At 48.1% G+C, this 23,045-nt stretch overlaps 1 protein-coding gene across 3 annotated transcripts in view; it reads right to left on the bottom strand.

The window, feature by feature from the left end:
• LOC309397838 (uncharacterized protein) overlaps positions 1-23,045 on the bottom strand; it is a 42,195-nt gene that overhangs the window by 12,376 nt on the left and 6,774 nt on the right. The window contains exon 1 of one of the 3 annotated variants that reach the window (XM_081964219.1): positions 8,427-8,650. The exons of 1 other annotated variant lie outside the window; for it this stretch is intronic. The gene's annotated coding sequence lies outside the window, so the exon portion shown is untranslated. Of the gene's footprint in view, positions 1-8,369; positions 8,651-23,045 lie in introns of those variants that run through there. One more of the 3 variants, XM_081964218.1, reaches the window with a different exon arrangement.

Here is a 23,045-nt window from a genome sequence, read left to right on the forward strand (position 1 = left end):
CTGTCCCGCTCCCGGGCAGAGGACCTGGTGGCCGCGTGGAACAGTGCGGCCGCCGGGGCCTTGGACTGGGTTGCGCCTTTGCGGCCTCTCCGATGGCAACGATCGACTCGGGCTCCCTGGTTTAACGGGGAGCTAAGGGCAATGAAACGCCACAGGAGACGCCTAGAGAACAAGTGGAGATCCTCCCGCTCCGAATCCGATCGAACACAGGTAAGAGCCTACTTAAGGACCTACCTTGTGGCAATAAGGGTGGCCAAACGTCAATATTGTGCCACCCTTATAGCGTCCGCAGAGAACCGCCCTGCCGCCCTGTTTCGGGTGACCCGCTCCCTGCTGTCGCAGGGACAACGGGACCCCCCATTGCAGGGCAGGGCAGAGGAGTTTGGGGAATACCTGCAGGATAAAATTGATCAGATCCGGAGGGGGTGGACCCACTCCAGTGCTCCAGGGGGGGCGTCCGAGGCTAGTCTTGAGATTCCACGCTGGGAGGAGTTTGACCCTGTTGTCACCGAAGATTTGGACAGGTTGCGCAGGCGACTGCGAGCCACCACATGTTTATTGGACCCGTGCCCCTCCTGGTTGGTACTGGCTTCCTGGGAGGGTTCACGTGGCTGGCTACTGGGACTGGTGAACGCTTCGTTGGGTGAGGGCCTTTTACCAACCGCCTTGAAAGAGGTGGTGGTGAGACCCCTGCTCAAGAAGCCTTCTCTGGACCCAATGGAGCTAGCAAATTATCGTCCTGTCTCCAACCTTCCTTTTTTAGCGAAGGTTGTTGAGAGTGTGGTGGCTCAGCAGTTCCCGCGTCACCTGGAGGAAGATGATTATCTAGACCCGCGCCAGTCCGGCTTCCGACCCGGTCACAGCACGGAGACGGCCTTGGTCGCGTTGGTGGATGATCTCTGGAGGGCAAAGGATGGGGGTTGTTCCTCCATCCTTGTCCTATTAGACCTCTCGGCGGCTTTCGATACCATCGACCATGGTATCCTATTGCGCCGTCTGGAGGGGTTGGGGATCGGGGGCACCGTATTGCGGTGGTTCCGCTCCTACCTCTCTGGCCGGACGCAATGTGTGTTGACAGGGGAGCAGAGGTCGACCCCGAGGCCCCTCACTTGTGGGGTCCCACAGGGGTCGATCCTCTCGCCTCTCCTGTTCAACACATATATGAAACCGCTGGGCGAGATCATCCGTGGTTTTGGGGTGAGATATCATCTGTACGCTGATGACACTCAGCTGTATTTTTCCACCCCAAACCACCCCAACGAGGCTGTTGAAGTGATGTCCCGTTGTCTGGAAGCCGTGCGGGTCTGGATGGGTGACAACAGGCTCAAGCTCAACCCCTCCAAGACAGAGTGGCTGTGGCTTCCGGCACCCCGGTACAACCAGCACATTCCATCGCTGGCCATCGGGGATGAACAATTAGCCCCGGTGGAACGGGCACGCAATTTGGGCGTCCTCCTTGATGCCCGGCTGGCTATGGAAGATCATGTGGCAGCCGTGGCGAGGGGGACATTCCACCAGGTTCGCCTGGTGCGCCAATTGCGACCCCTTTTGGACTGGGAGGCCCTGCAGACAGTCACTCACGCGCTGGTGACGTCTCGCCTGGACTACTGTAATGCTCTCTACATGGGGCTCCCCTTGAGGTGCACCCGGAGACTGCAGTTGGTCCAGAATGCAGCCGCGCGGGTAATTATGGGGAGATCGAGATTCTCCCATATAACACCGCTCCTGCGCGAGCTGCACTGGCTTCCTGTGGCCTACCGGGTGCGCTTCAAGGTGTTAGTTACCATCTTCAAAGCGCTCCATGGCATAGGGCCTAGTTACCTGCGGGATCGTGTCCTGCCCCATACATCCCTGCGACCCATTCGCTCACACAGAGAGGGTCTCCTCCGGGTGCCGTCCTCTAGAGATTGTCAGAGGGCGGTGCCCAGGAGTAGGTCCTTCTCTGTGGCGGGCCCTACCCTTTGGAACGACCTCCCCCCAGACATTAGAACAACAACCGATCTCCGCTCCTTCCGCAGTAAACTGAAGACCCACCTGTTTCAGCTAGCCGGCCTGGCATAATTCGACAACTTTTCCACCCCTAGGTCATTTTTAATTGTCAATTTTAGTTTTTAAACTATTAATGTTATTTATTGTAATTATTTATTTATTTTTTACCTCCTCTGACACTGTGTTAACTGTTGCTTGTGTACGTCGCCCCGAGTCCCTGTGGGGAGAGGGGGCGACTAATAAGTTTAAATAAATAAATAAATAAATAAATAAATGGTCTTTTTCACTACTTCTTCTTCCCTTTTAAATCACAATAGATTTCTTCTGTCCCCTGTAAAATTTTGTCTAATTCTTGTGGTTCTTTGTAAAATCCATCTATTTCGAAATCCTTCTTGTATCAAGTCTGCATCTGCACGTATGGCCACCAGTTTATGTCCATTCCCTGACTTTTTAGTTTCTCCTGATTGTCTAACAAATCTTCATATCTTATTATTTTATTTATATCTAGTATGTTTGGGTAGATTAGTGCATAATCGATAACCAAATTAGAATTTTATTACAATGATTTCTTTTTAATTTTTTGCCATGTTTGCAATACAGTGTTTCTAATTTGATGCCTTTGGAAGTAACGGTGTATTTTATTTTTCCCATTTCAAATGAAAGCATGCCAGCCAGGAGTCAGTTTCAAAATTTTCACTACCAGTTTGGTGGGCATTCGTAACTGGGTGGGCATGTGACTGAGTGGGCATGGCCAACTTGACATCACTCACACCAATGCCCACTCAGTCACATGCCCACCCACCTAACCACGCCCACTAATTTCTCACTTTCCCGCCGCCGCTGCTTTTACAGCACCGAATGGTCTACGTATCCCCTACACACATACACCCCACGCTTGCTGTGGCGCGAGACGAGCGCAGCCGGGAGAAATCAGGGGAAAGGGGAGGAGAAGGCTAGAGAGATGGGAAAGCAAGCCAGGTCGCCTCAGCGAGCGCCGCTCTTCCTCTCAGCTGCCTCCTGAAGTTCGCTGGGTTGGACATGCGACTGCTCTTGCCTGCCCCGTTTCTCCTCCTCATGGCTGATGCCATGTTTTGCGGAATAAAAGCGGGCACGCAGAGAGAACCGGGAGAGGAAGAAGCAGATCCTGAGCGGGCAGGTGGGCACCCTACATACCTGCATTTTGTCCTCCTCCCCTTTGCTTGTCCATCCGTGGCTGCCCACTCCCCTTGGAGGAACGAGAAGGCGATATGGGAGGTTTGGCTTGATGGCCCATTTTGTCTCAGAAGGGGGAGAAAGGAGGTGGAAGCAGTGAGCGGGAATATGTCTCCCTTGGCTGCCTTCAGCCACCTCTCCCCTTTAGGCTCGCCGGGTCTAGGCGCTCACTTTCCCTACCGGAGAAATCCGGAACTTCAAGAAGAGACGGCTGTGGCGCTTGGAAGGTTACTTGCATTGCGGTCCTGCAGATGCCGCCTCAAATGTATGCAGCCTTGAGTCCGGTGGTCTCCATTCCTAGTAGGGAGTGCAACCTGCAAGGTTGTGAAATTCTGCCTCATGGGGGGGGGGATTTTCTGACATTTTGCAAGTGGGTCTCAAAAAGAATGAAGCCGGAATGCCACACCCAGAGCTGTCGCATCTTCTTCGCAACAGCCAAGGATGGAAGAGGAGCTGAGATTGGAGGCCAGAGCCGTGTTGCACCCCACCACCACCACCAGCCTTCGCCTGCGCCTCTGCACCTTTTCAGGTACCCAGCTTGTTCCCCTCCCCATTGTGGCTACAACGGTGGCAGTTTCAGGAGACGCTGGCCGGTGCAGAGGCACAGGCAAAGGCTGGGAGGGGCATGCAACATGCGGGAGGCTCCCCACAGTTCCTCAGCTCCTCTTCCGTCCTTGGCTGTTGCAAAGAAGCAGCGGTAATTCTGAATGCGCCGTCCCCGCTTCATTATCTTTGAGAGCCGCCTTGCATAATGTCAGAAAATTCCGTACGGGCGGAATTTCACAATCTTGCAGGTTGCCACTCACTAGGAATGGAGACCGCCAGACTCTACACTAGACACACTTGATGTGACATCTGCAGGACCACAATGCAAGTAACCTTCAAAGCGCCACAGCCGTCTCTGGATTTCTTTGGTAGGGATGGAATTTCACAACTTTGCAGGTCACATGCACCCCCATCTAACCACGGCCGCAAACCCAGTGAAAAATCGGCCTCGCTATCTAGCATGGGCGGTGGCGGCAAGCGGTAAGGGAAGCGAGCCCTGGCCCAGCATCCCTGCGTCCTTCCTCTGAGAGCCAGTTTGGGGGATCGCCAGCCTCCCCCGCCACTGCACCCTTCCCTCCATGTGGACCCTTTTGTTTAAAGAAAAGAATGGACAGCAACGTGTCTGAAATGGTATACGGCATGTGTCAACAACTCAGGTGTGGTATATTTCCTCCACAGCCAATGGAGCCACTCTTCCGCTCTCTGTCAGCTGTTCATCTTCCCCCTCAGATTCAGACTCCGACGGGGACATGACACCATTGCTCAGGAGCTGCATTTGGCTCTTTCGTCCCTCCGCTGTGGCTCTCTGCTGGGTGATCACATCACTGGCTGGCCCCACCCCTCGCCTTCTCCTCTGAGTCACCCAAAAGGAGTCTTTGAGGGTTTAACGCTGAGAGGCACGGATTTCCTCTGCCTTCTGCGTTCCCACCCTGAGCTGCCTGCTAAGCAGCCCCACTGAGCCCGCTTACAAACTCCACTGAGGGCGGCTCCAAACATTCAGTTTGCACATCCCTCCCAGCCAGTGTTAGTGCCAGCACGGCGGCAGTGGGAAACGTGTGCGCGCCCTACCTGCTCTGCCCTTGACAGCGAGAGGTGGGTCTCTGTACCACCGCCTCCCAGACGGAGAGCTACATTTGTTTGCTTGCTGGCCGCCTCAAAGGAGGAAGGTGCCCTCAGGGCATCAGGGCCCCATCGTGGGGGGAGAGAGAGGGAAAAGGAAGGGGGGTTATCTCCCTGACAGGATCCAGGTTGGAGTTGCCTTATTTTGCATGGATCTCCAACGCTTGGCTTTACCTGCCACAGCCCAAGTGGTTGGATTCACACAACATGTGAAGCTGGGCAGGAGAGCACGGATAGATGGATGGATGAGTGGGTGGAGGGAGGGAGAAAGGGAGGGAGAGAGGGATAGATAGATGATAGATAGATAGATAGATAGATAGATAGATAGATAGATAATTGACAGATGAATGGATAGATAGATAGATAGATAGATAGATAATTGACGGATGAATGGATAGATAGATAGACAGACAACAGACAGATGAGACCCAGAAGAGAAAGAGACAGAGAGAAACAGAACTGCCATGAATCTGCGGAAACCTTCTGAAGGATTGAAAATATTTACTGAAGTACATGTATCTACTCTAAGACTACTGAAGATTTGAATATTAAATAAGAACTTTAATTAAAAGACCCCTGAATGTTATGTTGAATGACTGAATGTATAAAAGCGACGAAGAGGCTTGGATAATCCCCTGGCTTATTTAAATGGATTTGACTGTCTATTGATGAGATATTAAAAATTGTGATTTGGATAAGCCCGGTTTTGAATGAATGATTCCTGGACTACTGGCTAAAATTGGGGCCTATTAAACAAAATAAGGCACGATGTAGGATGGAAGTGAGTGAAATTTTAAACGAAACGGAGCTGATGTTTCAAAGCATCAAGGACCTTGTACAGGAACAACATAAGGCTATGGTGAAATTATTTGATGGCATAGATCAAACACTGGAAAATATTATACAAGGGACAATGAGCAAAGACCAGGACAATCAGGAAAGAAAAGAGCCACCAGAAGGAATGTAGGGGAAAGCTGAACTGAGAAACCCACGAGAAAAGTTGACGAGAAGGCGGCGATATCATCAACATTAATAATAATTAAGGAATTCAAACAGGAGGAAAATACTTTGGAAGATTTAAAAAGGGAGTGGGAGAAACAGGAAGATATCTGGGGAAAGGAAATAGGGGCTAGAACAGATAGCTTTAAAAGTAGACAGTGGGAAAGGGTAGAGAGGGGAGAAAAAGACGGATTGCATGTGGATCTAGACTCTTTAAGAGAAGAATACGGGAAGCAAGTAAAAAAAAAGACTTAAAATACTGATGTGGGCAAGAGATGATAGAAAGAAGAGCCTCCATGAATATATTTTAATAAAAGCATATGTATTAATATTAGAATTATACAAGGATAATTATTTTCTGTGTAGATGTTAGGATAATATTTTAATATAGATATGAAAATATGAGAATTTTGAAAAATTAAGCATTAACTGGGAAATTGGAGATTGAATGATGGTATTATTAAATATGCATAAAAATATTAATGTAAACGTGTATTAACAGGAGTAGAACCATATGGAATGGAAAATTGGAAAGAACTGAATAGATTTACTCTATAAGTTTAAATGATTGTGATTGGTACTAGAAGTCTACATTGAAACACAGAATAATGAAAGAATGAAGGATGAAACTTTAATATAAACAGATGTGAAGAGCTAAAGAAGGGAAATATGAATAACAAAGCAGGTGAAAGATGGAAAATAGAAAAGAAATTGAATATTACGGTGATATGGGGGAAAAAAGTTAAAGTAGAGATAGAAATAAGAGGGGAATAATAATTTTATATATATATATATATATATATATATGTATGTATGTATGTATGTATGTATGTATGTATGTATGTATATATATGCTGGTTTTGTTGTATTCGGGTCTTTTCCCGTGTAAGGTTACCATGTAAGATATATACTGTATATATCTTAGGCAGGAGTCTTAGCCACTAAGCCACAGGCTCACCTCCTTATCAGTTGAGCCAGGGAAATAGGTATGTATTTGTGTTACAACCCCTGGTATGCCTAAATATGGAAGGAAGGTCACTACTCCCTCTTTCTGTCCTTCGGCTTATCACAGAAGACCATGCAGGCAGAAAACCATATTTTTATTTTTAATGTTGCCTTTTTATATTTATGTTGTATTTGTACTGATAAATAAATAAAGGGAGACTAGTATAGATCTATTTCGAGCTAATTAGCTCTCATCAGCTAGCCATACCATTACTGTGATTTGAACCCGGGCTGTATATATCTTAGTATACAGCTTAGTATATACTGGTCCTCCTATCCAAGACCTTCTAGGGTTCTTCACAGGAAGGAAGGAGGGAGGGAGGGAGGAAGAGGGAAAGGAAAGTGAGTGAGAAATAGGTGGATGGAGGGAAGGAGGGAAGGAGGGAGGGAGAGAGAGAGAGTAAAAAAGGAGAGGAAAGAAGGACCACAAACCCGGCACTAGACACAGTTTCAGAGGATGCTTTGAAACAGCACAGTAATCCAGGACTGGAAGGGACCTCAGAGGTCACCTAGTCCAACACCCCCTGCTTCAGCAGGAGACGTTATGTCATCTTGGTTATTTTGGTGTCTCTAACACAGAGGAGAAATTCCGAGAAATCCCCAGGCATTGCCAACCTCTCCCCACCTAGTAAAAAAAACCTAGAGCAAAAACTTCATGCAATATTAAAAAGAATAGAAAAGGGGGTTGCTGTGTATTGTTTAATGGACTGCTAAATTTGCAAAATGGACAGCTAAATTGACCACACCCACCCTGTCCCATGCCCGCCAAGCCACGCCCACCCTGTCACATGCCCGCCACCATGCCCATCCTGTCACATGCTGCCAAGCCACGCCCACCCTGTCATATGCCCGCCACCACGCCCACCCTGTCCCATGCCCGCCAAGCCACACCCACCCTGCCACGACTCCCAGGCCACGCCCACAAAATAAGCCACGCCCACAGAGCCAGTAGTAAAAAAAAATTAAATGCGCCACTGTTGCAGACCCCTGGTATAGGGCCTCCTGATTGACCAGGTGGCTGGATTAGAAGACTTCCAAGGTCCCTTCCTGCCCTAAAATATAAAAGTCATCAAGGAGCGGCAGACTCTTCTCACCCTCCTTCAGAGCAAAACAGGGAAATTAATGGTTTTTTTTCAGATTCTACTCAGCTTTCTAGAAACAAAACAACTAAAATACTAGAATAAAAGCAAAAACTACCAATTCTTCTCCATTGAGATGAAGCCGAAAGAAAGTGGATCTTTTCTGCCTTGGGAAAAGATTCAACTCAATCCAAGCCATTTGAACCCTTGTTCTTCCCCTAAAGAAAAACCCTCCACCCCCCATTGGAGAGAGAAGGGCGGGCATTTCTTTCAGCCACCCAATAATCCCCCCCTTAAACCCTTGGAGGAGAAGCCCCCTTTCCCTCCGTGGGGCGACGCTTCCCCCCCCCTTTGCCCAGAGGCTCCCCGTCCACTCCCGCGTCCACCCGCACCTCCCTCCTGGCACCGACTCGGGGCTACCTTCCTCCTGGCGGGGAGAAGCCCTCCTGGCAGCCCGAGGGAGAGCGGGAGCCCCACCTGGCCGGAGCGGGGCCCAGGAGCAGCCTTGCCGGACACCCAGAAGTTGCCCAGCCGCCCAAAATGCCGCAAGTGGCGAAAAGGGCAGCAAAACTACCCGAAATTCAGCTCCCATACAAGGTGGAGAGGGAGACCGAGAGTAGGTTCCTAGAGAGGCCTCACGGATGCTTCTCCCCGCCTTTTCCTGCCCCCGTTTCCTCCTTGGGAGAGTGGTTGAGGCACTCTAGTCCCTGCTGAGGGGTCTGCAGTTTCGTGGTTCGGCAAGCTCCGCTTCCCCCTCGGAGGGCTCTGGGCGAGCCGCCTCTTTCCCGGCTGGGTGGAATCCAGAGAAGTCGGAAGCCTTTCCTCCTTTCCTCCCCACACGCCCGGATTGGGAAGAGACGACTGGGGATCCTTGCTCCCTGCTTCCCGCGAAGTTTGGGGAAACTTGGAATTTCCCCTATTGTGCCCTTCGGGGCATCAGGAGACAACATATTTTCTGTATCGTGATACAAAATGAACAAAACCTCAGAGTTGAACTTTAGCCCAACCTGGAATGTTTAAAGATGTTCATAAATTTACGGTTTGAAACGCTTGGAGGGTTGCAAAGAAAGCCCTGGGAAGAGGAGCTAATTTTCATGAGACTTTGCCTTGCCTCTTTTGGAAAGAAAAATGATATTGGGGTCAAGACGAATATCAGCTCTTCAAGAGAGGCTGAATCACAAAGGGAAACCCAGAAGAGTTCTGGAATTCTCACTTTGTTGATGTAGGCTAGAATTGACAGAATCTTAAGACCAGAATGATGGTAGCCATGATATTCTCTGTCCCGTTTCACTTTATGGATTTGCATGTTTATAATGATAAAAGTACTCTCTGTTATGGTTTATTCTATTTTAACGAATTATTGGTACTTAGGATTTTACCTTTAGTGAAGAAAGTTTTATCTCTATAGCTTTTTCCACTTTTTCTCTGCCCTCTTCAATTTTGTTTTTCCCTCACTTCCTTTTTTTAGTTCTTCCTCCTTTCTTTTCTTGCACTTTAACTTTTCCTAAAATTTAAGAAAGCTTACAAACTTCTATATGATTTTCAGGGGTTGGTCCACTATTGGACACTGTTCCACCATCAGGGCATAGTGGGGATTTTCCCATGTCATTTTTCGGATGTGTTGCTTTTGAGCAAAACTTGATCGCACTCTATGCCAGTGTTGGGTTTCTACCGGTTTGCACCATTTCTCCCGAACCGGTAGCTCTCCCGTCAAGCAGAGAGCAAACCGGTTCTGTTGCTTTGAAAGTGGGCCCACCCACTTTCATCAAAATTTTGATTAAATGTTGTACAGATATCTGTTTGAATGTAAACTTGAGGAAGAACATGATAAGGAAACTATGGATGCCTGGGTGAAAAATTGTGGTTGCAATGTTGAATTGGCTAAATGGGAAAGACTTTACACACTCAATCAGAAATGAACAATGGCCACGACCTACAAGGAAATTCTGTACAAGATGTTGTACACATGGCACCTCCCCCCAGCACCGCTCTCTGAAATGTTTAAAAATTTGGCCCCAAATTGTTGGAAGGGCAAGAAAACACCAGGCACCTTTTTCCATATGTGGTGGACATGCAACAAAGCAAAAAGATATTGGAGAATGGTACAATTATGGCTGGAACAAATGGTGGGAGATCAAATTCTGTTCAAACCAGAATTTTTCCTCCTAGGTATAAAACCAGAGGGGTCTAAGAAGGATGTGCTTTATTTAGTTATCCATGTATTGACAGCGGTGCGAATAACCCATGCGCAGTATTGGAAAAAAGGAAGTATCCCATCAGAGTTAGACATCATTAGGGAAATCTTGGCCTGTGTGCAAGCGGATAAGGCTCACCCTAGAATTAAATAATAAAGGGGAGTCGGAATATTATGAAGTTTGGAACAGATTTTATTATTGGTAGAAGACACGGTGACAAGACTGGAACAAACTAAATAATTGGATAGAAGGATAGATAGTGTACTAAGTAGACTGACAGCTAATGGATGAGATTATGTACATATACTATGATTGTATGGCCATAATGGCTTCGCTGTGCAGCACTATTTTAAATGCAAAAATAAAAATACAAATATATTAAAAAAAAGAAAAAGGGACCCACCCACCGCCCCTGGATTAGACCTACCTCTATTTCAGCTTCTGAAGCCCATCTGATCAAGGGGGGGGGGGGCAGATTGAATTGCCGCTCCTCAGCTGTTCTCCCTAGTGGTGGAGGCAGCATCCAGATTAGGTTAACCTTCATTCGATTATATTGAGGACTGGGTCTTGTAATGTCTTTAAGCTCTGCCCCCTGTTGCTAGGTAGACCCAGCTTTGACTTAGTCCATTCGTGAGGACGGCTGCGTCATCACACTGCTCCGTTTATGACTTTATTCTTGACTGACTGTGAACTTATAAATTGAATATTTGGACTGGTTTTGGCTACGTTGGCTACTTGCATCGACCAGGCTAAAGGTCCTTGCGACTGGGCATTGTGGTCAGAGCCTTTAGGCCCTGTCAGGGTGTGCAGGCTGACTGCTTGCAAAGGGGGCATTGCTGGAGAGCGTCTTCTAATGCCCACATATAGCACCATGGACCCCTGAAACGTTGGTGATAGCCCCTTATGCCTACGGGCCGTCTGCTGCGCTGAACAGCTATTGGGAAAACGCCCAGGAAACACTCTGCCGCTCCTTTAACAGTAGAGCAGCTAACCGCGGCTGCCTCTAAATCGAAAATTGACTTTAAAAACGTTGAGATCGGCCGCGGAGCGACCCAGAAGGTCGGTGGCGCCAAAAACGCCGCTTGTAGGTGCCGTTGCCAGGCAGGGAGCGAGGGAGATCGCGGCGGTTGAAAAGGGCGCGAATCGCCATTTTCGAACGGCTGTTAGTGGATTCAAAATGGCGGCCCTCAGTTTTCAGCCTCTCATTGTGACAGCAGAGGCTGCTGCAGATACTCAGGTGCCCCTGATAGGAGAGGCGACTTTAAAGCCTCATTCTCCTCCTCAGCCAGGCACTTCTGAAGACAGGAGTTCCAGCAGTGGCAGTAAAAAGAAGTCTGCAAAGGCAGACAGTGCAAGAAAGACAAAAAAGCCAGCCAGCTCACGTTATGAGAAACAGAAAGACAAAGCGCTGGATCGCTTGCACAAAAAGGCAGCTAACAAAAAGACTTCCTCTCCCAAGGCTTCAGACAAATCTATTCAGACCCAGGGACAATTATCCCTGCTGCTCTCTCCTGGGGACAGGCTGAATAGGGACAACCCTATTAACCCCATTTTCCCTATAGATGTCTCCAACATTTGGGGGTCATCCCAGACGCCCCTGATTTCCATGGCAGGCAGTGGGATCGAATTACCACCTGTGGTACAGAGGCTGGACTCTTTGCCCTCCACCTCCAACCCTTTGGGCCAGTCCCAAGGAGGCTATGCTCCTATGCTCCTGCCCAATTTTCAAGATATTATTGCCTCTGCCATATCTCAAGGCATCTCGGCTAGCTTTCAGCAGCAACAGGCCCTGTCACTCAGACAGGCGCCCGCCTCATCCGCAGCTCCATCTGTTCGAGCCCATGCTCCTCTCCCTGCAGACAGTGGTGTCTGACCTTAAGGACTTGGATCAATCCTCAGAGTCAGAGGAGGGAGAGCTGAAAGAGGCAGTGTTATCTGAGGATGAGGGTAGGGAACCCAACAAAAAACCTTTCTCTGGTCTTTTCCCTCCTGCCTTGTTCCCCTCCCTTCTCTACAAGGCCAAAGCGGCCTCCAAGATAGGGCCACAGCCTGCGGCGGCCGCGCCTCCACCAACAACCGTGAGTGCAGAGTCCTTGTACTCTGAGCAGGCACCCCCGACTGAGGCCATCCCGATGCCTAAAATATTTGTGGACCTGATCCAGAGACAATGGGCTGCTCCTACGTCAGGGCCCAACCCATCGGCCACTGATAAGAAATTCTTCAATGTGGCCAACGAGCTAGCTCAGTTTCTAGCTGTCCCTCCTATTGACGCTCCGGTGATCGCCCTCTACACACCGGCACACATGCCAGGGGCCCCGGAGGACGTCCTTAAACCGGAGGAGAAGAAAGCAGACCTGACCCTGTAAAGAGGTCATCAGGCGTCTGCCTGGGCGGTAAAGGCCGCCACTACCGCTTCCTTCTTTATTCGTCCTTGTCTGCTGTGGCTCCAAGATTTGCAGCAGTGCATTCCTGTCTCTGACGTAAGGGCCCACCAGGATGTTGCCAAACTGGTGGCGGCAATTCAGTTTGTGTCTGATGCTACCCTGACCTCTGCCAGGTTCGCGGCCAGGGCCATGGTCTCCTCAGTGGCTTCCAGAAGAATGCTGTGGCTTCGTCAGTGGCAGGCCGATGCTCGCCACAAGTGGAAGTTGGCTTCTGCCCCCTTCAAGGGGGGTTCTCTTTTGGGAGACGCCCTGGATCCGTACCTGATTGAGAACAAAGAGAAAAGGAAGGTCCTTCCCTCTGCCCTGAAGAAGGGCTTCAACCGCCAGTCACCTTATCCCAGGCGCTCCTCCTTTCGGAGCCAGGACTATGGTTCCTCCTTTCGGGGGGCGGACTATGGGGCCCAGGGATATAGAGGGGGCTATGCCTCCAGGCAGAGACCTCAACCTGACCGTTTTCAACAGGGAAAATCTGCCAGGCGGCCCTTTTGAGGAGGGGGGGGTCGCTACTATCGTAGAACCTAGGCCCCCCAGATGCAGTTATCCCATCGGGGGTAGGTTAGCAAGGTTTGCCCACGTTTGGGATGCTCCCACCTCTTGACGCTTGGGTCAGATCCACAGTTAGACAAGGGCTTGCCCTTGAGTTTGTCTCCAACCCCCCTAGTTCCTTCAGGGCCTGTCCAGTATCTCCAACCCAGCTCGCAGGCGCCTCATGTTGGAGGCGGTCCAACACCTCCTCGACATTTCCGCCATACAACTGGTACCGACCGAGGAACGCGGGCTGGGGTTTTATTCTATCCTTTTTGTTATTCCAAAGGCCTCGGGGGGCTGGAGAGCTATTTTGGATCTTAAACGATTAAACCGGTTTATTTGTTACAAGCGTTTCAAAATGCATTACTTACATACTATTCTGGACTCCAACAGACATGGAGATTTGTTGTGTTCCATTGACCAGACAGAGGCCTACCTCCACGTCCCTATTTTACCACAGCATAGGCAATACCTACGTTTTGAGTATTTAGGTCATCATTTTCAATACACTGCCCTCCCCTTTGGTCTGTCTTCAGCTCCTCGGGTCTTTACAAAGGTCCTAGCTGCCTTGATAGTGGCTCTCAGGGAAGTGCCTATTCGTCTTCAGGCCTACCTGGATGACGTACTCATCCAGTCTTCATCCCCCCGTCAGGCACGAAGGGACCTTGTGTCCACTATACAGGCGCTTCAGGAACATGGGTTTTCCATCAATGTCCCCAAGAGCCATCTACGTCCATCCACCAGTTTGGTGCACTTGGGAGCATTGATTGATACAGAGGTATGCAGGGTGTACTTGTCTCGTGAGAGGCAAGACAATATTAGGACCTTAGGGGTCAGACGGCCGGGGCACACAGGTGCTCCTTGGCTTCTCTGTCTAAATTACTGGGTACCATGGTGTCGGCCATTGGGATTGTTCCGTGGGCTCGGTTACACTCACGACGCCTCCAATGGTTCCTCTTACCTTTTCAGAGGAAGCTCGTGAGCTGCTCCCTGGCCAAGGTTCATGTCCCAGCGGAAGTCAAGCGTTCGCTCAGTTGGTGGATGTCTCAGGCAATCTCGAAGGGTCTACTTTTCAAGGACCAGGACTTCCTGACAGTTACTACGGATGCCAGCCTCTTCGGCTGGGGGCCGCCTTTCAAACGCAGGTAGCTCAGGGCCAGTGGGACCAGGTGGACAGGACACACAACATAAATTGGCTAGAGTTGAGGGCGGTCCATCTGGCCCTCCGCCAATTCCTTCCTGGGGTGGCGGGAAGACATGTGCTGGTGCTCACGGACAATGTGTCTGCAAAGGCACACATCGATTGTCAAGGGGGCACCAAATCTCGGTCTCTCATGGACGAAGCCATGAGGCTGGGCCTTTGGGCCAAAAAACACTTACTGTCCCTCACTGCGGAACACATCTCTGGGGTGGAGAATGTGCAGGCAGACTGGCTCAGCTGCGAGACTCTGGACAATGCTGAGTGGCAACTCCACCCCTCGATTTTCCAGGACATTGTGGACAGATTTGGCATGCCTGTGAGAGATCTCTTCGCCACCCCACAAAACAGTCAGCTTCCGAGATTTTTCGCTCGGTACCTGGCACATCGGTCAGAGGGGGTGGATGCCCGGAGATGCAAATGGCCTACAGGTCTTCTGTACGCCTTCTCGCCTCTGCCCCTTTTGCCCAGGGTTGTGCAGAAGATTCTGAGGGAGAAGGCCGAGGTGGTGTTGGTAGCTCCACACTGGCCTCGCAGAACTTGGTTCACCGACCTGCGGACTCTTTCGGTGGACAGACCCTGGAGGATCCCTCGGGACAGGATCTCACTCCGTCAGGGGTCACTGGAACATTCGGACCCTCAGTGGTTCCAGTTGACCGCCTGGCGTTTGAGCGGGGCGTCCTGAGGGGTGACAATTTCTCTCCCAGGGTCATTGAAACAGCTCAGGCCGCTAGGACAGAATATACAACGCCACCTGGAGGGCTTTCTGTTTCTGGTGTGCAGGTAAGACTTTGGACCCTATCAGGGTCACAATAACGCAGCTACTAGAGTTCCTGCAGGATGGGTTGGATAAGGGGCTAGCACCAAACATCACCCAGAGGCAAGTGGCAGCCATTTTGTCAGTTTTGGCATGTGGGGGGTCTCCTTCCCTGGCTCAGCTGCCCATGGTACGCAGTTTTCTCAGAGGGGCGTCCAACCTCAAGCCTCCTGCGGTCCATAGATACCCTTCCTGGGATTTGACCAAGGTTCTTGACGCCTTGACCACGGCTCCCTTTGAACCTCTGAGGGAGGTATCACTCAGGTTTCTGTCATTAAAGGTATCCTTTCTGGTGGCCATAACTTTAGCACGTCGGATTTCGGAGTTGCAGGCTCTTTCGTCCAGGAAGGAGCTGTGCATTTTCCATATCGACCGGGTGGTCTTACGCCTGGACCCCTCCTTCGTCCCAAAGGTGTGTTCCTGCTTCCACAGGACTCAGGAAGTGGTTTTGCCCAACTTCTGCCCCAGTCCAGTCCATCCTCTGGAACGCAAGTGGCACATGCTGGACGTAAGGAGGGCCCTGAAAATTTACTTACAACGTACTGCCGCTACTCGGAAATCCAACGCCCTATTTGTTTCCTTTCAGCCCACTTCCCTGGGTAACAAGGTTTCTTCCCCTACCATAGGCAGGTGGTTGAAGGCCTGCATTTCCTTGGCATACCAGTCTCATACCTGCCAGGATCACGGCGCATTCCACCAGAAGCGCTTCCACCTCAGCTGCGTGGGCGGCTCAGGCCTCCCTACAGGAAATCTGTAGGACGGCCACCTGGGCTACACCCAATGCCTTCATTAAAAATTATAAAATGGATTCCTTTGCATCAGCGGAGGCAGCCTTTGGTCGCAGAGTACTGCACTCGGTGGTCGGGGCTGATGCTTCATTGCCACAGTCTTAGACCCACTCTGGGACAGTTACTGCTTTAGTACGTCCCAATCTGGATGCTGCCTCCACCACTAGGGAGAAAGGGCGTTGGTACTTACCTGAGACGCCTCTTCTCCAAGGGTGGAGGCCGCATCCAGCCCCTCCCTGGTTTGGGATTTGGCCCTAGGTCATGCTTTGCTTGTTGCTGTTTTTGATCTGGCTGTTGCCTGTTGAATAAAAAAAAAAAAGATGCTGTGTGTCGTGTGGGTTCTGTCACAAGGAGGTTGGATGGTGAATCCTATGGTTTTGGTAGGTATGTGCAAAGGTTTGGCCAGAGTACAAGTATGTTCCTTCTGTTGGCGATGACGCACGGGGTCTGTTATTTCTCCTCCTCAAAGCTGGGTCTACCTAGCAACAGGGGGCGGAGCTTAAAGAAATTACAAGACCCAGTCCTCAATATAATTGGATGGACGTTAACCCAATCTGGATGCTGCCTTCACCCTAGGAGAAGAGGCGTCTCAGGTAAGTACCAACGCCCTTTTCCCTTGCTTTCAGAGCAAGTTTCTTTTAAGTGCGCACGCACAATCAGCAAACCCACAGGAAGCCACCACTGCTCTATGCATCTGGATGGCTTCCTTCCAGCCTGATGATTTCTAAGGTTTTGTTTTCAGGTAAAACTTTTCCCACACTCCCCACATTTATAGGGCCTCCTTCCTGCCCCTCCTGGTGCCTCCGTAGTTCAGAAGAATCCACAAATCTATTCTCACCTTCTGGGCATTGATAGGGTCTCTCTCGGGTGTGAAACCTTTGATGTTTAAATTAGGTGTGACTTTTCATCAAAACATCTCCACATTCTTTTGTCTTCACCTTATCTTCTCCGTGTTCCTGTTCTAAAAACTCTAAATTTATCATCCAGAGGTAGTCCTCTACTTACGGCCACCACTGAACCCAAAATTTATTTGCCAAGTTAAACACTTAAGTGAGTTTTCCCCATTTTATGACCATTCTTCCCACACTTGTTAAGTGAAACACTGCAGCTGTATAGCTAGGCTTCCCTTGGGACGCGCCCGAAGACTGCAGCTAGTCCAGAACGCAGCCGCGCGGGTAGTCATGGGGAGTACTAGGTACTCCCACGTAACACCTCTCCTGCGCGAGCTGCACTGGCTACCTGTGGTCTTTCGGGTGCGTTTCAAGGTTCTGATCACCATCTTTAAAGCGCTCCATGGCATAGGGCCTAGTTACCTGCGGGATCGCATCCTCCCACATACATCCCTGCGGCCAATCCGCTCTCACAGGGAGGGCCTTCTCCTGGTGCCGTCCACGAGGCAATGCCAACGGGCGACACCAAGGAGTAGGGCCTTCTCTGTGATGGGCCCAACCCTCTGGAATGACCTCCCCCCCGATATTAGAACCACTACTGACCTCCGCTCCTTCCGACAGAAACTGAAGACACACCTGTTCCGACTGGCTGGTTTGGCATAATTTTAACGTCTACCTCCTGGCATACACATTCTTACTGGTTTTTAGAGGGATATTGTTTTAAATTTAACTTGATATTTTAAACTTTTGTATTGATTTATTTATTAGCTGTACAGTTTGGCATATTTTACCCTCCTCTTATACATGCATTTATATAGTTATTTCTACATTTTAATCTGTTGTATTTTAATACGGACTGTACACCGCCCCGAGTCCCTTTCGGGAGAGGGGGCGGTATATAAACGCTAATAATAAATAAATAAATAAATAAATGGTTGTTAAGTGAATCTGACTTCACCCTTCACGTTGCTTGTCAAAAGGTCGCAAAAGGGAATCAGGTGATCCTGGGACACTGCAATCGTCATAAATGTGAGTCAGTGGTCAAACATCTGAATCTTGATCACATGACCATGGGGTTGCTGAGACATGGTCATAAGTCACTTTTTTCAGTGCCACTGTAACTTTGAATGGACACTAAATGAACCCTCCTTTTGCATTTCATCCATTTCCCTTTTTCTTTTCAAATTCTTAGAATCAAAGGGCTAGAAGGGACCTACTACAGAATAACAGAGGTGTAGACTTCTTGTCCCACCTTCCCGTATAAGAAGTCCTTATACGGTTCCCGACAATTTCACATTAGATGTTAGGTTTCCAAACTCACATCAGATTTTCATTTTCACGTCTTAGAATTAATTTGTTTTAAAAATTATAACAAAATTTAACTTAGCAAAGAAAATTTCCAAGGAGGCAATTTTAATGCACAAGCTCCAGGAGGTAAGAGGTTCCAATTGGCAAGGAAAAGAATTCTCAAGTTACTCACACCTGTAAGGTTTTCCTCCTATGTGGATTTTCATGTACATCTGAAGATAAAAGTCTTTGCCACTATCTAAGCCCTGATAAAAATTTCTCTCCAATAAGAATTCACTGATGCTAAAAGAGTAGTTTTCCAGGGAAATCATACATAACACTTCAAACATTTAAAGTGCATCTTTACAATATAGAGTGTAATTTTTAAGGGACGATTGAAAGGAAAATGCTCTCCCACGATCTAAGAGTTTCTAATTTTTCTCCCTTTTATGAACTCTTATATGGCTTCTAAGGGTTGAACAACCATGAAAAACTGTTCTACCATCAGGGCCTATTAGGGCTTTTTCCATGTCATTTTTCTCATGTCTCCCTTTTGAGCAAAACATTACCACACTCTGTGCATCTCTATGGCTTCACTCGTGAATGGACCTTTTGATGCCTTCCAAGGTATTCTTTTCGGGAAAAACTTTTCCCACACTCCTCACATTTATAGGGCCTCTCCCCTGTGTGCCCCTTCTGATGTCTCCGAAGTCCAGCAGAATCCACAAAACGTTTCTCACATTCTGAGCATTGATGGGGGCTGTCTCCAGTGTGAAGTTTCTGATGTCGAATTAGGTGTCCCTTCTGGACAAAACATCTCCCACAGTCTGGGCATTGATGGGGTCTTTCTCCAGTGTGAATTATCTGATGTTTCAGCAGGGATGATTTGAAGGCAAAACATCTCCCACATTCTGGGCATTGATGGGGTTTTTCTCCGGTGTGAACTCTCTTATGTTGATTTAGCTGTGACTTTGTGTTAAAACATCTCCCACATTCTGGGCACTTTTCATTTTTCTGCACAGGCTTGGAAGGCTTTTCTCCTTTGTGAATCCTCTCGTGTTTTCTAAGATAATATTTGCAACGAAAAGTTTTCTCACACTCTGGACATTTATATTGCTTCTCTAAGTGGCTTCTCAGATGCATCCGAAGTGTATCTTTCCGGGTAAAAGATTTCTCACACACTGAGCACTTGTGGCTTTTCTCACCTGTGTGGGTTTGGCAGTGAATTCTAAGGGATGATCCATAAGCAAATGCTTTCCCACAGTCTAAACATTTGAACTTTTTTTCCCCTCTGTGAACGTTCTCATGATTTCTGAGGATTTGTATTGTACGGAAAAATGTTCCACACTCGATGCACATATAGGGCTTCACCCCTGTATGGATACTCTGATGTTGAGAAAGATATGACATTTTTAAAAAACATTTATCACAATCTGTACATTTATATAGTTTTTCTCTCCTGTGCGTCATTTGGTGTCTCTGAAGGCGAGAAGCATTGACAAATCTTTTCTCACATTCTGGGCATTGATAGGGTCTTTCTTTAGTGTGACGTTTCTGATGTCGAATTAGGTGTGACTTTCTGCCAAAACACCTCCCACATTCTGGGCATTGATAGGGTCTTTCTCCTGTGTGAAGTCTCTGATGTCTGATTAGACATGACTTATAGCCAAAACATCTCCCACATTTTGGGCACTGATAGGGTATTTTCCCAGTGTGAATTCTCTGATGTCGAATTAGGTGTGACTTACATTTATATAGTTTTTCTCCCCAGTGCATTCTCTGGTGTCTCCGAAGTTCAGCAGACTCCACAAATCTTTTCTCACATTTTGGGCATTTATAGGGTCTATCCCCAGTGTGAAGTCTCTGATGTCGAATTAGGTTTGACTTTCTGCCAAAACATCTCCCACATTCTTGGCATTTGTGGGGATTTTCCCCAGTGTGAATTCTCTGATGTTTCAGCAGGCATGATTTGCTGGAAAAAGATTTCCCACATTCTAGGCACATTTTGCTTTCGTCCTTTGTGTGTGTTTTATTATGTTGGCAAACAGATGAACTCTGAGTGAAACACTTCCCACATTCTAGGCATTTATAAGGACTCTGCGCTGTGTGAATTTTCTCATGTCTTCTAAACAATTGTTTATAACGGAAAGATTTCCCACACTCCAGACATTGATAAGATTTCCCTCCGGTGTGGATTTGCTGATGTTTAAGCAGCTGCGAGGTTTGGGAAAAGCACAGCCCACATTTCACATACTTGCAGGGCTTCTCTTCAGTTGGGCTGTTCTGAGGCCTAGAAAGACGCCGTCTGTCAGGAAATCTTCCCGAGCGCTTCCAGGACTCCTGAGATCTCTTTCCCTGGTGGATTCGCTGATGGGCTCCAAGGTCCGAGCCTTTAGCAAAACGCTCCCCACACTCTCCGCATTTGTAAGGCTTCAGTCCAGGGTGGCTCCGGAGATGTTTGGCAAAGCTCCACACTCCAGGAAAGGATTTCCCACAAAGGAAACACAGTTGAGATCCATTCCCCGTGTGCAGCTTCCTGTGGATCAAAAGGAGGGACCGGTAAGCAAAGGATTTCCCGCAATTGGAGCATTTGGAGTCTCTCCCATGATTCCTCCGGGGGGAACTTTGGCCAAAGTGTTCCCCCCTCTGCATAGTCTCCAGGGGCTGCTCACTACCAGGGATTTCTATCAAGGGAAATTCGAACAAGGAGAACTTTGGCCAAAAGGTTAGAAGATGGGCAGGAGGAGGGGCTCCAGCATGAGTCCGAAAGCTGAGAAGACGAAACCTCTGGTCCTGGTGACTGACCCAGATTGGATCCTGCAAGCAGAGCTTTGTCCAAAGGATTTCCTGGTGGCACCTGCAGGATGAATAAAAAAAAAGTGAAGGAGAGAAGAAGATTTATTTTCTTCAGCTCTCCAAATAGCCCAAACAATAGCTGGGAGACACACCCACCCCCCTATATGAACACTGGTGGGGTCCTCAAAGCCTCTATTCCCCTCCCCCCCCTGATGAAAGCCATGCTGGGATGCCCCCTGTGGAGCTGACCTCCCCTCCCCTTACTATGATGAGAGGGACGGCTGACAGAATCCTTGTTGCCCCCCATTTGCCTGCCTGAACTGGGGATGATCCCTGCCTTTTCCTTTTGCTCGGTTTGGGTGGGGGAGATGGTACTATATGATGTGAGAGAAACTGCAAAGACCCCTCATAGGATTTATATGTTCCAAGTGGAGCTAATTGTGTACAGAATACAACCCATGCAGGTATTCATGGACACTGTTCTTTGGGCCAGCACAGATTGAATATGTTCTTCCTCCTAGAATGGCTTCCTATTGTTGCTTTATAGTTAAGGGAGGATGCAAATAGGTTGATTGGGGCCAGCAATGCAGTTTGAACACAACAGGGAACAAACAGCTTCCATTAAAAAAATTGACCCTAGTATATATGGACCTAAAGAGGAAGACCGATGCCTATCACTTCTAGAAGGAAACAACAACCGAGAGCGAATCCCCTTCTATGTATCCTCCTCCACTCCAAGGAAGCCCCTCTGGAACTGAACAATCGCTGTCATGTTCTCCTTCCTACTTCCTGTCACCTTCCTAACAGGGAGGACAATTAATCAGTGGAGCAACTGGTTTGCAGAGGTTGTGGCTGCTACAACACTGGAGTCTTTTAAGAAAAGAAGGGACAGCCACCAGTCCGAAATGGTATAGGGACTCCTGCTTGAGCAGGGGGCTGGACTAGGAGACCTCCAAGGTCCCTTGCCGCCCTATTCTGAGGGATAAAACCCACCAACAAGGGACTGCCACATCCCACCCTCCTTTAGAGCAAAACTGGGAAAATAATGATTTTTTTCAGATTCTACTCAGCTTTCTAGAAACAGATGTAAACAATTAAAACAGTAGAAGAAAAGCAAACAATATTCATTCACTATCATTTAAATAAAGGCAAAAAAAGTGGATCTTTTCTCCATGGGAAAACATTAATCTCAATTCAAACAATTTGAACCTTTTTCTTCCCCTCAACCAAAACCCTCCACCACCACCACCACCCATTGAAGAGAGAAGGGTGGGTATTTCTTTCATTCACCCAATAATCCCCCCCTTAAGCCCTTCAAGGAAAAGCCCCCTTTCCCTCTGTGGGCCTAGGCTTCCCCCCCTTTGCCCAAGAAAAGAGCACAGATGTTTAATAAACTTAGGAAACTGAAGGCAGACAGAACCTGTAAACAGGAAGTGCACATTTAAAGGGAACATATCAACTTATTGGAAAACACAAAATTTGGAAAATTATATACAGCTTTGGCAGACAGGAAAAAAGAGGGATAGCAACCTATGTAAAAGCAAAAATAAAGTCCAAATTAGTCTACTCCAACGAAGAAGGCAGGATTCTAATGATTGAATTAGAAACAACACAAAAACAAATCTTATTAATAGTGATATATGCACCAAATCAGAAACAAGAGGAATTTTATAGGAAATTGCACAATAAAATAAATGAATTAGAGTATGAAAATATTTGCTTAATTGGGGATTATAATGCAATAGTGGATAAAAAGATGAACTATGAAAGTAAAAAAAAAAGACAAAACCGATTACCTAAATCCTTTTCCGAGATGGCACGGAATATAAACAAGCAAGAAAAAACAGAAAACAAAAAGATCAACAAGAACAAGAAGGTGACAAGCAACAGGGAGAAAGCAGAACTATTTAACTCATGTTTTGCATCTGTCTTTACACAAAGGGATAAAACAGTCCAACCTATCAAAAGCAGCACCACAAAATTAGGAACACAAATTGAAATAGGGAAGAAAATGGTAAGTGAGCACCTGTCTACCCTAGATGAGTTCAAATCACCAGGACCGGATGGATTACACCCCAGAGTTCTGAAGGAACTAGCAGACGAGATCTCAGAACCACTGAATTATATCTTTCAGAGATCCTGGAACACCGGGG

Source organism: Natrix helvetica (assembly GCF_964273705.1).
Source record: "Natrix helvetica genome assembly, chromosome: 1".
NCBI classification, from domain to species: domain Eukaryota; kingdom Metazoa; phylum Chordata; class Lepidosauria; order Squamata; family Natricidae; genus Natrix; species Natrix helvetica.